The sequence below is a fragment of the Netta rufina genome (assembly GCF_964035555.1).
Source record: "Netta rufina genome assembly, chromosome: 5".
Lineage (NCBI taxonomy): Eukaryota > Metazoa > Chordata > Aves > Anseriformes > Anatidae > Netta > Netta rufina.
This window is the reverse complement of record NC_140128.1, coordinates 745494-760381: the sequence shown is the minus strand read 5'-3', so window position 1 is coordinate 760381 and position 14888 is coordinate 745494. Positions and strand designations below refer to the sequence as shown.

General features: G+C 40.8%; 1 protein-coding gene across 12 annotated transcripts in view; it reads left to right on the top strand.

Annotated features, from left to right (window-relative positions):
- Positions 1-1887: 1887 nt before the first annotated feature.
- The window catches only part of BMAL1 (basic helix-loop-helix ARNT like 1), a 47490-nt gene continuing 34489 nt past the window's right edge, over positions 1888-14888 (top strand). For 6 of the 12 annotated variants that reach the window (XM_084287800.1, XM_084287805.1, XM_084287798.1 and 3 more), the window contains exon 1: positions 1907-2038. The gene's annotated coding sequence lies outside the window, so the exon portion shown is untranslated. Of the gene's footprint in view, positions 2039-2460; positions 2547-2754; positions 2852-14888 lie in introns of those variants that run through there. The other 6 variants (XM_084287807.1, XM_084287801.1, XM_084287806.1 and 3 more) reach the window with 4 other exon arrangements.

Genomic DNA, 14888 nt, shown 5'->3' with positions numbered 1-14888 from the left:
CACAGGCTAGTTGTTCCTATTGATAATCACAATTTTCAGTAAAACCACCACATAACAGATGTTTCTCCTGTTTCTACATCATAAAATGAAGCCAGATATGAGTCCAAATTCTTGATGTGTAAGTATGGTGTAGCCATTCACGCTTACATAGCTAAGGAGGCAGCTACATTTCTGATTAAAGAGTAATTTACCACCTTCTCTAAAACCAGAACAAATTCTGAAGGTTAGGTCAGGATTGACTGGATGAGGAAATGCTTCTGCTATTGAAACAGAAGCATCTGTGCACACGACAGAGCTGGTCTTCCTAGCAGGTTCCACAATTTGCAGTATCATCTCAGTTTCAAGTGCCTCTTCAAGAATTACCCTTTAAGTAAAAAATACCCTACCTGTGCTCAAGTTTTACCCCTTCTATCTGCTTTTTGTGTTTATAAACATGTGGTATAAGGGTGATGCAAACTCTTTCCTGGTGATAGTAGTGGAACTTAGATCTCATTAAGCTTCAAATTGTGATTTCTTAGCTCTTCAGTGACAAACTCTGCACCCTTAAAATGTTAAAGGTGTAACAGCTCTCTATAAAATGCCTTATTGACTTATAAATTTCCTGCACTATTGGTATAAATCATCATATGCTGAAAACCAGAATCTGATTAACCAGATGCTCTTATTTCCTTCACTATCTCACGAATAGAAACTACAGTATAAAAACAATTCAAAACAATCATTTACTGGGAAATATGACATATGGCCTGCCACGTTGCTTTCCTACAGAAATAACTAAAGATCATTACTTTTGGCATCCTTCCCTACAACAGTGACTGGGCTCATTAAAGCAGTCCATATGTGGCTGAATGAATAAGGAAGATTATTTCTGCAGGTGAGTAGAAACAACAATGGAAATACAAAGACTTGTGAAAAAGAAGTAGTCAAGGAGATTTTTCCACCTCCCTAACTTCTGTGCGCTAAAGCAAATCAAAAGCAGAAAAATGGTTGCTGAAACAAGATGCGTTTTCTTCTTTTGCTTTCATGGTAAACATTTTCATCTGGCTAATATATTTCGTTTACACTGTCCTGCTGGAGGGCGGTTCACCGAGCAGGGCTATCCTGACGGGGGCAGGAGGTACGCGTTCAGCATGGGGCTCCTGCGTGCCTGTGTTTAGTCCCAATTAAGTAGAAACCAAACCTTAATCCTGTCACGGGGGGCGCGCACATTCCGTGACAGTGGGGTGGCACAACCCTTTCTGCACTGCGATGTGGTAGTAGTGCAGGCCGAGCTTCTCCAGCGATGTTTTCTTTACATGCGTACAGCCGTACGCATTTTTTTTTTTACGTGTCTACACACCTTTTCTTGACATGTTTACACCTGTAACGCGGCAGCACAGGACAGGAAGCCTCAGTCACAGTGTGGCACCGGTAACGAGCTGTAGCGATGGTACAACCTCACCGGGACCGTGCTGGCGCTTGAAACCAGCCACGCTGTGGTCATGTTCCTGCAGCACGCCCCTGCGCGTGCCGGCCCTGCTTCACAGACTCTCTGAATTCAGGCTGCCCGGAGGCGCTCGGTATTTCGCCGACCTTGTCCGCCTGCCGCGCACAGCGCAGGACGGCAAAGCAGGGGAGAGGAGGGGAGAAAATGGCGGCGCCGGGGACGAGCGCGAGCCACTCCCGCCGCCCCTCCGGGTCCCCGCGGCCAACGGCACCACCGGCCACGCCGCCTCATCCGGGCCCTCGCACCTCCGCCCCGGGAGGGGCGGGACCAGCGCGCACAGGCGCCTCGCCGATTGGCTGGCGCTCCGGGAGGGCCCGGCAGTTAGCCGATTGGACGGGGCCGCCGGGGAGCCGCTCGCCCGTTGGCGGACGGGCGCGTCCGGTGCGGGGCCGGCGGAGGGTGCCATTGGCTGGAAAGTAGGTTAGTGGTGCGCCGCTGGGTGGCGAGCCAGGCGGAAAGTAGGTCACGGACGGGGCCGCTGCGCCGAGCGCCTCGCCTCGCCTCGCCGACCGACGGCGGCACCCCCGGCCCGGGCGGGGCGCGGGGCCGGCGGTGAGCCCCGGCGGGCGGGCGTGCGGGCGGGCGGCGGCGGCGGCGGCGGCGGCGGCGGCGGCGGCGGGAGGTCCCCCGGCCCAGGAGACGGCGCCCCCCGGAGGGCGAGCGGAGGCCGTCCGGGCAGCCGCCCGCTGCCCCCGCCCCGCCCCGCCCCCTGGTCAGCGGGGTCGGCTGGGCGCGGGGGCTGCGGCCGGGGGGCCGGGGCCAGAGCCGGAGCCGGAGGTGGCGGGGGGGGGAGCGAGGCGCGGCCGCTGGCGGTTCCCGGCCCCGGGGGCATCCCCGGTGGGCGGGGGGAACGCGACGGTGGCTTCCCAGGATCAGGATTTTGCGTGCCTTTTTTTTTTTTTTTTTTTTTTTTTTTTTTGATCTGGTTGGTTTCTTTGTTTAATTTCCCGGAGAATACATTTGCCTTCTTAATGGCCGAAGTTTCTGTTACTCCAGTGCCTCGGTTGTGACAGCTCTGGAAAGGTTTAGTACTCAAAAATAACAGCGAGGAAACAAGTGGGTGTGTGTACTTGCTTCTGAAGCAAATAGGCTCGCAGTGATTTTTAAGTGTTTGCGTGGTGTCGGAGGTAGAAGGGGTCAGCTGCAGATAACCATCATCTTTTAAAATTATTTTTAATCTCTTTATAAACTTGAGTCTAAGTAGAAATTTTTCCAAAACCTTGGCCTTTGAACGTTCAGAATGAAATGTCATTTTAATTTCTTTTCAGTGGGTTAGATAAAGGACCTGCCCTGGACTGTCCGGTCCTCTTTCATCCAAAGGGCTTCTGATGTGGGAGCAACTGATAACACACAGGCTGTGGCCAGGTTTGTAGGGGGAAAAGGAAGGCTGTTTGTTTGTGTAACTGTTAGTACTAACTGAATGTCTCAGTACGTGGTCTGACAGAAGGATCAAGTTAAACTCTGCCCCCAAAAGAATGCACATTTTGTGTGCTCTAGGAATAATCAGATGTAAACAGTTATTGGAGCCGTTAGCAACTGTAGGCCTCCGTCCAAATATTTTAAACCGTATTTATGTATTGAGGGGAAAACCTTTACTACTTCTAGGCTTTGTGGGTTTGTACTTCTCATGACCATTCATGATTTTATATCTACGTGTGAAAACAGACTGTAAAATAGCAACAAAATACTGTGGTTAGAGATTAACACACTGTTTCATCCCGTTTTCTCTTCTTATGCTGTGCATTTCCATTGCCATTTCCATCTGAAGACTGCCTAGGTGAGACAGAAGTACCATTGGAAACTGGGGATAACTGCTTTGGTTTGAGCTTCCCTACAAGGCCCCTCGGGATGGCGCAGGAGTGTCTGTAAACTACCTTAGCTGTAGCTGAGATTCTGCAAAGCCAGAGATGAAAATAGTCCCTCTGCCAAGTCACTGCCATCATCAACTTCCAGGAAACCTGCTGTGCTTGGGGGCCATTGCTAAGGGTATAAGTATCAGGAAGGTGATGTTCATAGGGGGCCCTTACTGGAGATGTTATTTTTTCTTCCAAATACCTGCTCTCAAAGATTCTTTGGGGAAACCGGCAATAGGAACAAATGAACATTCATCGGATTTCATTGGCAGCGCTTAGTTACACACAGTTCCTTAACACTAACCAAGACTATGATGACAAAGCTGGGACCTAGTGTGGTTGCTGCCACATGTGTGCTGCAGATGAATAAGAACGTTTTTAAAAAGCAAATTGCTATCAAGCACACTGGAAATACATAGAAACATGTAGGTTTCTATGTATTGATGAACACAAAAGCATTGTATTAATGCTCAACTTCAATCTTTTGTTTTCAACACAGAGCACTAATTTAGTGCACTGTCTGTGCACTAATGCTTTGACAGGAGGTACAGGAAAACCTGAAAGGTTACGTAGTTGTTAGGTCAAGCAAGGTGAATTTAATTTGATGGATCCCATAGTGCCTTTTTTTCTCCTAGTTCTGTAAAGTGTACACTTTTCACTTTTATCATCAGTTTGCCCATAGACAAACTGATGTTTGCACTTCAACAAACTTCGGAAAGAGGACAGAAATGCAGTAAAAAGCAGCTAGCTATATCTCCAAGTATTAGAAAGTTTAAAGTTCTCTGAAAAGTTAATTTTCTTCAACAGAAAATGTGTAAAAGCATATGTAAGTGATTGCAAAGAGAGGCCCAAAATAAATACATATTTTTAAGCTTGTGTAGCTTCCTTGTTCTCAGTAAGTCTATAGAATGCAAAGAATACTCAAGAGTTCTCTTTTTAATATCTCAAATGTGGTTTGAAACTCACTTTGACTGTTGTCATACTTAGAAAGCTTGGGACCAAAATAATTGGTTTAGATAAATGTAATAAGTGAGATGATGATGAGTGAACTCAGCAGTGACTTTTTCAGTTAGTTATTGAAAACTCTGATCATACTGTAGATGTTAGGGTCTGTGTTTTAGAGGTGCTTGAAGAAGTAAAGAAGGTATTTTGTAGCTCTTTCAAAAGAGGTGTACGTTACCTGTGGTGTATGTTTAAGTAAATTTCATATTGAATGAGGTGGATGTCAAGGCAGATAGCTCGCTAGCATGAAGTGCACGTTGCACCTGTGTTTTTTACCTCAATTCATTGGAAAACTGCAGTAAGGCTACTTATCCAAGGCCCAGACTTCATCTCCTTGGAAACCTGATCTTTCACCAGATGTTGAGAAATGTAATTTCTTTTCTAATCTGTACTGCAGAAGAATGCAGATCAAAACAGTATTTTCTTGCTTTGGTAGTCTGGAATATTTATTAACTAAAAAAATAGTCTGACATCTTGGTCTTTGTCCCAAAGAAGATCAATGGTTTCTGTTGCATTCAGTATTGTTTCTAACTTACTTTAGTTGTTACTATAATTCCTGTAATGTTTGTGTAATTTAATTCAAGAACTGGCTGATAATATTGTCTATGTGTGCGCAGTCCATATTCCCTACCCGTTCTGTGCCTGCAAGGATTCACATTTCTTCTTTATGTTCAGATTATCTTTTCTCCCTTGCAGCTGCAAAAAGATATTTCTTAGCCAAGGCGTGCAGAATTTGTAACCTTTTCAGCCTCCTGCCATTTGAGAAGCAGTTATTCAATGCCTCTGATGTCAGACACACTTCTCGGCCGGCTGCTGGTGTCAGAACAACTTGTGACCCTGAGCTGAAGCCATGCTGTGGTTTTGTAGGTTGGTCTTCTGCAGGAATGGTGCCAGTGGGCTACTTACAGAGCAAGAAATATCACTGGCAGGATTTGGAGTGGTGAAATAACATGCCACATTTCATGTGGTGCGAGATGCCGATATTCTGTACGAACTGAAAAAGCAGCCCATTCATATAAATGGAAGCAGTCAAGGAAGACGACTGTAGTTTTCATGTTTGTTTTGACAGTATTTTGTTAAAAATGTTAGTAGGCTGTTATTTTCCACAGATCCAAGGCGATTTAGTGGCACCTTGTATAAAGGAATGAACAAACGTATTGCTAAATTCTTAACGGTCCTGACTTGGGGTGTCTGATGGAAATATATCTCCCAGTGAGCAGTTGCTGTAACACTAGGGAGGATATGCTTGGCGGTTCCTTAGCTGTGTGTATTGCCATCATGTCTCTCAAATCACTTTAATAGGAAGGCATTTTATGGTAAGTCATATATGCTTATGCAGTTGCAGCTGTTTGGCCTAATTTTTGTGCCAGCTGAAAGTATGTTCATGGAATCCATGTATTTTTAAGACTGCATGTGGTCCCAGTTCAAGAGTGCCCAGAAAACTCTGCAGATAATTTTACCCATTTAGGGTTGACGTAGGTTTTGGGGGAGAATGAAATAAAGCTATCAGAGAACTCGGAAATAAGTATTATTCTTGATCTAAAGCATTCTTTGGCTTAGAAACTTCCATCTAGGTGGCTTTGCCTTTTCAAGTTTGTCTAACTTAAGATCAAGTTTGTCTAACAAGATCAGAGGGAATTTGGTAGAAATTGCTAAATAATGCTGTACTGCAGAACATTAAAAGATGAAGTGAAGAGGAAAAGTTACATCATAGGAAAAGAAAAGGGAGAAAATAAACCTAACATACTTTGATTTTAATGACTTTTGAAGATTTTTTTTTCTGTCTTCAGAACTGATTATTTTGTTGTTTCCTTGAACTAGTTTGTTCTTGGATTGCTATGAATGGATTTTTCTTATATATAGTCTTCTGATGGAGCCTTAGGAAATTCAGGACTTCTCTTCCAATCTGAAGCAAAAAATATGTATTAAAAAGTATTAAAATATGTATTAAAAATGTTTATTCTTCAGGTTGCATCTGTGCAATGTGGTTGTCTTGAGAGTGAAGCAGAATGGCTTTGGCTCAAGTTCTACGTTTATTTTTGTCCTTTATTCAAGCACCTCTGAGAACTGTTTTAAATCCTCCTGAGATCTAGGCTTTATGTTGCAGTTTGGCTATTGGTATATATTAGTTTTCGTATAACCTTTTAAAGTCCTATTAAGCTTGCTCATAGGCTTGAATGGTTTAACTGTCTTCCAGGAGTAAAATCAGGGGGTCCAAAGTATATTGCAAAAAATAAAAAGCAAACAGATGCTAGTCTTTGAGGTTTATGTTAGAATGTTTTCTGATCTTGACTTGCCATTGTTGGTTTTTTCACATTGCTGTTTTAGAATCGTCGACTGAGAAACGGGAAGCCTTTCTATTCTTCTGTTGCCTTTCCTAATGTGTCTTGTTGCCAAGCCATTTCATGTAGTCCTTGCATTTGGGTTTATGAATTCGCTTGTTATAGATGAAATGAATTCAGTGAGTTTTGTTTTGTTTTAAAGTCAATATCAACACTGTACTCTCAACATATTTAAGAACATCTTTGAGTTGTACTTATAGTTCTCCAGTTAAGAAAATTACTTAAGTTTGACCTTAGAAGGCTCTGCTATCTACAGTATTTTTTTTTCCTTAATACTCTTTTAAAGCCTTGGAGCAGTAGGGAACCTGCTGACCTAGAGTAATGTATGTTATACTGTAGTTTTAATCTACACCCAGGTTCTTATGACTTTGTAAGTTTTGAACAGTCTCCATCACCTTAAATTTTAAAAACTAAGTTCTGTGATGTTAGATGCTGTCAAAAATTTGCAATTGCAGAACTCTTATTTCAATTAATAGTTTTTGAACAGTATGTAATTTCTAGTGATACGCAAAATTAGGAAATTTTAAATGAGTTGTATTACAACACTTCATTCTCACAGTGCCATTTTTAGTGAAAAATCACATATGAGGAGACGTGTGTGTGTGTAGGAGTAGCACGTTAGATTGGAAGACTTTTATTACAAATAGTGTTGTTTCTCCTAATTTTAAAATTTCTTCTGTTTCTATTACTTGAAAACATTATTTTGAAGCAATGACCAAACTAGCCACTGAATATTGCAGTTTGTTTATAGAAACTTGTCAAGTGAGTTCAGTGATTTTCTAGAGGTACTTCTCCCATAAAACCATTTGACGTGCTGGAACTGCTCTTCTAATAGCCATTTAAAGAATAATCTGTTCAGAAGGCACTGTTGTATAATGCTTGCCTGGTAGTTTGGGTGCAAATTCTGAAAGTTACTTGTATATTAGAAATATAAGGCCAGCAACAGAATATTCCTGTTTGTAACAGGAGGAGAGAAGTAGGAGAGATGAATTCAGGCTGGTCTGAGTTTATGCTGGAATTTTCGATTTCATCTGGAGTGGAAATCCTGGGGCTTGTGTACATTTATTTATTTATTTTTCCCATCTGGGATGTGCAGCTTGGTCAGCTTGTCTGGCCATCGAACAGTCTGAAGAAAGATGAGTATTTCACTATTACAACATCTAAAAATCTACTTCAGTCTGATATAGATATCCTCACTATTAATAAAGGGTTCTTAATTACTTAATTTGGCATTATTTATTGAATGAAGTAATTCCCATCCTAATTTATCTGACTTTACTCCGAGACGCTTCTATGGCAAATGCCTGCTTTACTTTCCTACTTGAAGTAGCTCTTTATTTATTTTGCTCTAACACTTTTGACTTCATCCAGCATCACAAGGTGAGAAAAAAGTAGAGGAGACCTTTACAACAGTTGGCTGTTGCAATCTACCAGCGCTTGGCCTGCTCTGATTTACATGGGTAAAGTCACGTTGCTCAGGCGGAAGTCTTGATTTAGTTGACATGCTCAACATGTAAAACAGCTTCATCAGCTTCTTCTGATTAATTGTACTGCAAGTTAGAATCTTTTAGGAAGTTATTTCTGGACATAAAATCCATCAAAAGCAATCTGGGGCATGTAAGAGATTCCAAATGATGAGTGAAGTAGGAACTGATGTTCAGCATTCCTGTTCCTGGTAGAGGTTATCACCTTACCAGCTCAGAGCAGAATTTAGCAGCTGTATGTGGCTGTAGCCAGAATGCAAGCTTTCCATCTGCGTCCCTTATATATATATGTTCCCCCCCGGAATTCGAGTCTACCAAAGGACTTCTGGGAATCTTTGAAGGACCAGTGTGGGAATTGTCGCTATTCGGGGCGGTATCGCTAGGGCTGTGCTCAAGTACTAGGATGGGACAAAAAGTGAAAACCCATAGCCAGAAACATCTCTGCTTTAGGTGCCCAGCAAGCATACTGAGTGGGGGAATGTGATTTGGCTCAAAGATATCTCAAATCAGTCTTGGGGTGAGGAGTTTACTCAGTTCACTGATACCATACACCTAGTGGCTTCAGAAACATTTGTGGTTTTGTAGGTCAAGAAACAGCACAGCTCACAAAATAAGTAGACCTGGAGGAGATGTGGTCGAGGCAGCGAGTGTGCAGAGTGCTGTTTTAAGTATGTTACAGTGCGATGTGGTTGTGGAAGAAGGGGATCTCCGGCAGAATATTATTGCATTAAGCTGTGTTGGTTAATTTATTCCATGAAGTGGAATACATTAAAAAAAATAAAATCTGGTTCTGATACTGATAGCTAGGAGCCAGTAAAAAATAAACAACTTCGTACTTTTATCTCTGGAGCTAGACAGTGGAGCTTTCCACTATTTATTCAGCCATTTTTAAAAATTATTTTTATAGTGAAAAATAATAACTCGGCTAGACCTCTGACTGTCTTCGCTTTCCCCTTACTGGTTCTTGTGCTTCAGGGTTTCTAGATGCAAATACAGAAGTGTTTCAGATACGCATATCTCCCAGGAGCTCATTTACTATGATTGCTTGACTGTAACAGTGCTGAGTACTCATATGTTGTCAAACTGATAATTTATTTAAAAATGGCAGAGACCCAGCCATGTCTCCAGTTAGGCTTGCCAGGAAACCTGGAGGAAATGAAATATAGGAAGAAGACTAAAAAGAAGATGATCTTCTTTTCCACCAGTATGATAGGTGGTTTGGACTTCAGTAAGCTAATTGCATACACCTCTGCTCCTTTTGGGGATGGGGAGCTGTCTGCCTTTACAAAAAAAACATTGGGTTGCTGTTTAGGAATGATTCTCTGTCTTGGCAAAGATCTCATTGTGCTGTAAGTTTGTGTGCATGCTCTGTTTCCTGAAAGCAACGCTCTCTAAAACCTACCCAGGCTTCCGTTTAGAGAGAGATTGTCCATGATGTAATTATGAAATAGCCCTTTAGGAGAACTGTCATTTTGTTCAATGACATGAAAATCTGTTTTCTGTAGGGCTCTGATGTATGCTTTTTTTTTTTTTTTTAAAAAAAAAAAAAAAGCTATTTTTTTGTACTTAATGGAAAATAAGAAAAACTTTAAGTCAGTAGGCTATGGGAGAATCTGTACCTGCTACTTAAAATTAATTAATGACTATTTATTTTTGCAGTATATATGAACACCAGTAAGGACCAAATAGTTGACTATACCAGAAAGAAGCAGGACCAAAACAATCCTCTGTTCAATAAGAAAGCAAGGGAAAAGTGCCCATTGGTGTCTCATTTTCTGTTATTTGTGAGTGTAAACCATTTTTCTGGTGACTTTTCTTTGGTATCTTCAGAAAGCCTGGTAACTGGTCTCTTAACTGGTCTCTGATCTTTATTTAAACATACGCGTATATATGGAAGGTGCCTGTGTATGGTTTCTTCTTGCTCTTTTCTCTCAGCTCTGTAAATGCTGAAGTGCTTTGTTTGCTTTTTTTAATGTATGTTTTGTGGTGACGTTTTGTAATAATGATGTGTTGGCAGAAAATAACACTGGTGCAAGTTCTCATGGGTGTCTGTAGGAGCTGCTGGCAAATGGGTTTTGGAGAAGTGCAGGAAGCAGAAGAGGGAGCTTTCCTGGTCCTTCAACACCTGAAAGAACCTTGATGGACTAAGGGGTTTCTACTTAACTGCATTTATCCCTAATGTTTCTTCTTTAACTTTAGTTTTCATTTCAATTGGTTATTGTAGCAAAGTACCATAGTTTTCCACCTTCAAATACAACAGAGCATATCTTCTTTAACTCCTCCCAGTGATGTAATTTGGATGAGTCTTTTTTTTCTTTGGCAATAACATGAAAGTTTCTATTAAATCATTCCGTATTTTCCACACGTCTTTCCAATAATGTACTCATCGGAATAATTTCCACATCTGATCTAATCATTGTCTTCCACCCTTAAAAGGTGTGGTCAATTTCTGCTGGCTTCCTGTGTTTTCTGCTTCATTTCAGTTTATCTTTATAGTTTCCACATTCCTGCTTTTTAGTTTATAAACATCAGCTATCTCAGTAGGATTATTTTGATGTTTTTATGTGTCATTCTAACGCAGAACAATATTTAAACCAAATGTACCTCAATATTGAATAGCGTTTATACGAGCTCATTCATGACTGTGCTACGATGTAATAGAGACTGATTTGCTTTAACACAAGTGTTGATTTAAAAAAAAAAAAAAAGTCTTCTATAAAAAGAGTAAACTTACGCAAAGCAGCAGTTCACAAACAAAACGAATACCACTTTTCAGACTCTTTAATACTTCTATTATATTGGAGGTCTTCTGGGCTTATTCTTGTTTGAATGTCCCTATAGAAATTAACCCATGTGTTCTCTTGTTGGTTTACCATAGTAAGTTACATAGCCCTGTACTGCTGAGCTCATTGTCTCTCTCTCTCCTTTGTAGAATGCTGGTTTGATTCCCCGAATCTCCACGCTATGATGTATGCAAAGTTCTAGATTTTGCTGTTGTTGGCAGGGATAGTTTGACTCTATTTTGCATCTCTGAAGAGTTCAGTGTGAGGTTGGGTAAGTGACAGCGCTACATGGGAGAACACAGCTGAAAGATGAAGCTGGGGATTAACACCTCTTGCAATCACACTGTCAATAACAGAGGTGTAAACATTTAGATTTGCAACTTCTCATCTAATAAAAAATATGCAAGTTGTCACATGAATCCCACAAAGAGAGGTTTGTACTGTTAAAAGTCCATGTATTAAATAAACTAGTTAACTGATTCACGTGATTACTCTCTGATCTAAGCAGGGATTAGTCAGTAGTGTGGTTTCTGGCAATTTCCACCTGTGTTTGTCCTTGATGTTACTCTATTCAGGATCCTTATTAATCACATAATGGTGGAAGGTACTGTTGGGAGAGCCGAGTGGAGCAGGTTGGTCTGTTTAATTATCACTCCAATAGCCTGTGTTGCTTGATAAGATCTTACTTAAGAAATACGTGTGCCATTTCTAACTAGTTGTCAAACGGTCATGTGTCTATATATTAAACTAAAGAGATGACAACAGTCTCGGAAAGCTTATTTTGTTTGAAGTGACTGGGAGGATTCTATTGACCGGCTGTTCCCAGTGCCATGTTACAGAGAGCTGGACAAATACATTTTTGAGTTAGTAAAGAAGGATATCATGCTGGACTAAGGTAGCTTAATCTCTTTATTAATTAATCCTGATATTAAATTTGTCCTAACTTTAAAACTTTCCTGTACTTCAGAAAGTTTATAGAAAACTGAAAAGGATTCAAGAGAGAAACTGTGTTTTGCAAATACAACCTTACAGTGGGAGATCAAAGAAACATGACAGTTTAGTTATGGGAAGAAAAAGCAATTAATTGAATTCATCCTTTAGCTGATGACGTGACAGAGGTACCTGGCAGCAGAAAGTGAAATGAGGCTCAGTAGCTGATGGCTAACCTACTCAAATACAGACTAGAAAGGCTGACAGTTTTGAACAAGAGGAACTAAGCTTTGAAACAGAAAAGATGGGAGGAGGGTAATAGATTCTTGCAACCTATCAGTTGATCTGCAATATCTTTCTAAAATAAACTTTGGCCTGAATTACAGCTTATCAGTTTGTTGTATAAAGCAGCAAATGAGGTTGTTTGCTGCCTATAGCAGGGGAGATCAGAATACATGATCATAAAGGGGAATAAACCTAACCAAATCTTGTATCAGTATTAGGATAAAAATTTTATGCTTTTCTCTGAGTTGCTTTGTTCTTGAGCAGAAGGAAGCTGAGGGGGACACAGCTTTAACCAGACTGTGAATGAAGGGAGGGCTAGGAAGACTTGCAGCAGAGAAGGGGAACATCTGCAACAACTCTTGTAACCGTTCTACAAAACAACTTAAAAGTTAGAAGGCTAAAAATATTACTGGGATATTCATACTGGTATTTGGAAAAGCATGGGTAAAGTGGAGCATCTTAGAGGTTTTTGTTCAGCAGTACTAGAAAACAAGGCAAACCTTTCTTTGACAGAACCCTTTGAAGATACCTGAATGGGCTTTAGCAGATATCCTTAAAAACACTTCAGTGGAGCACCAGATTAGCTACTGAGGAAAAATACGTGCAAAAAAGTATGTATTTCTCTAGTAAGTGTAGGCAAGCTAATGCACAAAACTCTAGATCAAGTGCTGAAATGAACATTGCAGGAAAATAGGACCCTGAAAAAAGAAATACTTGTTTATAGTGATTAAGATATGATCCCCTGAAAGATGGGATTCTTTCCTATTCTAAGCCTTTTTGTCTCCCCCCTCCCTCCCCGCCCCTTGTGTTATCAGTAACGGTTTCCCTATTTTGCTGGCTCCTTTGGCCTCTTTAAAAGAGAATTGTGAGCTGTAGTCAATGATTTTAAATTTCATTTAATACTGTAGGCTAGACTTCCATAGAGTGGAGAGCTGTGTAGTAACTCAAGTGCTTAGGCTGGTGAAGAATGGGACAGCTGTCCTGCATGTTTGGTTTGGGTAGTTTGTGCCTAATGCCTTTTATGTGGTATTTTACGTACTATTCCTTTTAGGCACTGTATCCAAATTTAGTTGTCTGAACTGGGTTTTAAATTCCACTTATGAAAGCAAACACCCAACGTATAAATCTTGTTTCCTATATTAGAGTATTATTTCTGATAAAGTAAGCTTTTACCTTTGCCTTGCTAAATTCTGTTTACCAAGTGCTGAATTTAAATCTTCCACCTGGCGTTAAGTGATGTTCTGCTGCTGACTGCAGGTTAGCTGATGTAAACCTGAGATTACCTCAAACAGTTTTTGGGGAATGTTGTGAGAATAATTTACATTTTCGCTGTGGATATTTATGAAAGCATGTTACGTCATCCTTGAAAGTAGAAGTTTTCCTTGAATACTTAGAAATTTGAGATAACAGTAATAATATATCTTCACTAGTACAAGAAGAAGGTAAGAGTTGCGTGCTGTAACCCAGACTTGATTACTGTAAAGTCCTACCTCAAGCAGTGCCTGTGAGTGGCCCAGCAAAGAGGAGGATTAGGACAAGTGCAGTTACCTTCAGACTTCCTGAGCCAGGCTTGGGATCCCTCAGCACTGTGCCTGTCTGTGAGCTGGTCTCACCTCTCTTTGGCAGCCAGGTGAACATTTAGCCTTCAGGTTATTTGCCTGGGAGTTTCCATAGTCTTCCACCTCATGTGTGAAGGGCTGTGTTGTTTTTAACCTTTCAACCAAGCTGTGTTTGTCCCTCTGACTTGATCATTTTGTAGACGTTGGTCTTGCCTGTTTTCTAAGCTGAAGAGTACTAGCTTAATTGATTGATTGTTCCTTATATAGAAATCAATGCCTATCTTGTTCTACTGAGTGAAGCTGGAAAGTTTTCCATTTTCTAATAAATTGGATTTGTTGGATGGTATCCAAGTTGTCCTCCGTACTGTTTAGGAATTGTAAATAATTATGAGCATTTGTAAGTGGTAACCAATCTGTACCATTATTAATATTTGGTACAGATCTGCTTGTGGAATAGGATCATCTAACCCAACTTAAACTTTCTGTGGAGGAATGTGAACTGTCTGGTGATCCTTTCAAGGTCCTGTGGGATTGGGCTGTGGAGTGTTATTCTGGAATACAACAGTGGACTTGAAAAGCTTCTGCTTGCAACTGTCAGTTGGATGTCTGCTTTCTCTGTCTTGTATCTCCTCTTCATCTGGGAGGAAGGAGCTGCTGCTCCCTGCATTGGATGGATAGGTGTTTGACCCAAGCAACAGCAAGCAAAACACAAGCAAACAAACCAACAATCTTCAGTTTTTACTAAGAGTGCTTTTGTATTTTGTTTTGTTTTCTGAATGAGTTTTCTTTCTCTTCTACCCATGCTTGTTGTTGGCAGGATTTTTGATTTTTTTGATTTTATTTTTTTTAATGTGCATGACATACTGTTCTTCCCCACTTGCCTTATTTTTATTTTTTTTTTAAACAGTCAAGATGTCTGTATAGTTTAAGGGCCCTATTAAGTGAATTCTGAGTTCCTGGTGTTCTGATTGTTACTCTGTCTTTATTTAGGGCTGTCTTGGTTTGGTGGTGAGAGACTTTGTTCTAAATATAACAGCAATTTTAACATGCTTTTTCAGTTCTGCATGTAATATAAAAGGACACATTCAAACTTGACTATTTATTTCAAATAGAAACTATAGTCTTACAATCCTGCCTGGAAAATTTCAAGTCTTAGATGTATCT